General features: G+C 32.9%; 1 pseudogene; it reads right to left on the bottom strand.

Annotated features, from left to right (window-relative positions):
• Nucleotides 1-676: 676 nt before the first annotated feature.
• LOC132237878 (small nucleolar RNA U3) lies at nt 677-763 on the bottom strand (annotated as a pseudogene).
• Nucleotides 764-1,706: the final 943 nt, after the last annotated feature.

A 1,706-nucleotide genomic window follows, 5' to 3' on the forward strand; every position in this document is an offset into this window, starting at 1 on the left:
TCACAAGGATTTTGCCCTTATACCCCACACCAGCTACTAAGGAAGCCTGTGTCTAATACCAGTGGTCTGAATCACTATCTGTTGTTGCTAAACCCACTGATCCTGTACATTATCTACAATTATTTTATGGTAAGTGCACAAGTATTATCTTGATCTCTACTTTTTCCACTGTTCTCTTTATTGGACATTATCATTCCCTATCTAACCCCGGGTATCTTTCTAAGCATCTGATTCTATTTGCTACGAATTTTACGATACATTAAGCTGATATCTGCTTTACAATGAAAACTTTTTGATATTTTAGAACTTTTGAGATGTAAATTGATGGGGAGCAACACACAAATCTGAGTAATTGATTGGCCTTACAGAGGAGAAGGGACTCATTAAGCATGTATATTTGATTTCATATAATAATAACACTTGTAGATTCTTTCCTATATTCCAAACACTACTCTAAGCTTCCCAATGTATTGACTCAGTTATTCCTCACAAAATTTCCCTAAGGTAGGAGTTCTTACTTACATTTTACACAGATGAAGACCTTCACATTACAAAAATGATTAAACTTTTGAGTGAATGCAATATAAAGGTGAGTGTAATGTTGTGAGGCATAAAATTTTAGTGAAGAAGAAAGTACAATGGGAAGAGAAGATGAGAAGCTGGGCCTTGCAAGTGCACATCAAATGTTACCATTATTGTTCACCAAGTTATCTGTTCCCTTCTAGTAACAAACTATAGAAATGATCCCGGAAAGTATAGTCTTATCTGTTCCTTTCTAAACAGAGCAAATGCCTTCTATAGCTGTAGACTGATTTAGATTAATGAAGTGTCATTTGAACAACATTTCTGTGTATTTATTTGAGATACAAGAAAAGACTTAAATACATTCTCTGCAACCAAGATTTTAAAATGTTAAGATTTTATATAAAGTGCTTCATTGTCCACATAAAATAAAAATTGGATTAGAAACTGAATTAATTGATGGTTCATTAAGCAATAAAGTGAATTAAGTATTGATCCTGAATACTTTAAGAATGAGAAACTAATTCACATCTGAATTTGATGGAAGGTATTCCTCACATTAAAAATCATTCATTTATTAAGAGATAGAATATAAAGATTAATAAAAGTAATTCCTAGTTTAATGAGTGCTAAAGAGGCCTCAATTGGTTCAGATAGGAAGCTCATAAAAACTGTAACAAAAGATTGATGACATTTTTTAGGGTGAGATCAGGAGTGGTTAAAAGAGATTTATGAAAAACAACCATCTTTACATTATTTTGTATTTTGCTATGACTTCCTCTTGCCTAATATGGTTAAAATGGCAGAAGCCAGAGTGATTGTCTTGAAATCTACATTGAAATACCTGAACAACTGGAAAATATAAAGGTGGAAAATGATGTGATTAGACTTGAATTAAAAAGAAAAAACAATCAAATTTTCTCTAAAAAAATAATAAATTGTAGAGAAGGAGCTAAAGGTGGGAAGAGAGTAAAGTATTTAAGAGGTTATGGCCCCCCAAAAAAGGTTATGGCAAACTGCAAAGAAACATGGTGACAATATTAATTAAAGCAGTGGCAATAGGAAGTTGTAGAGGAAGCAATACATATGTAATATATTAAAAAGCAGAATCCATGGCCAATAGGGATGGGGTGTTGGAAGAGCTCAGGAGATTTATCTCAGTGCAGTGGCAGATGCAATGGTGT

The sequence above is a fragment of the Myotis daubentonii genome, chromosome 6 (genome assembly GCF_963259705.1).
Source record: "Myotis daubentonii chromosome 6, mMyoDau2.1, whole genome shotgun sequence".
Classification (NCBI taxonomy): domain Eukaryota; kingdom Metazoa; phylum Chordata; class Mammalia; order Chiroptera; family Vespertilionidae; genus Myotis; species Myotis daubentonii.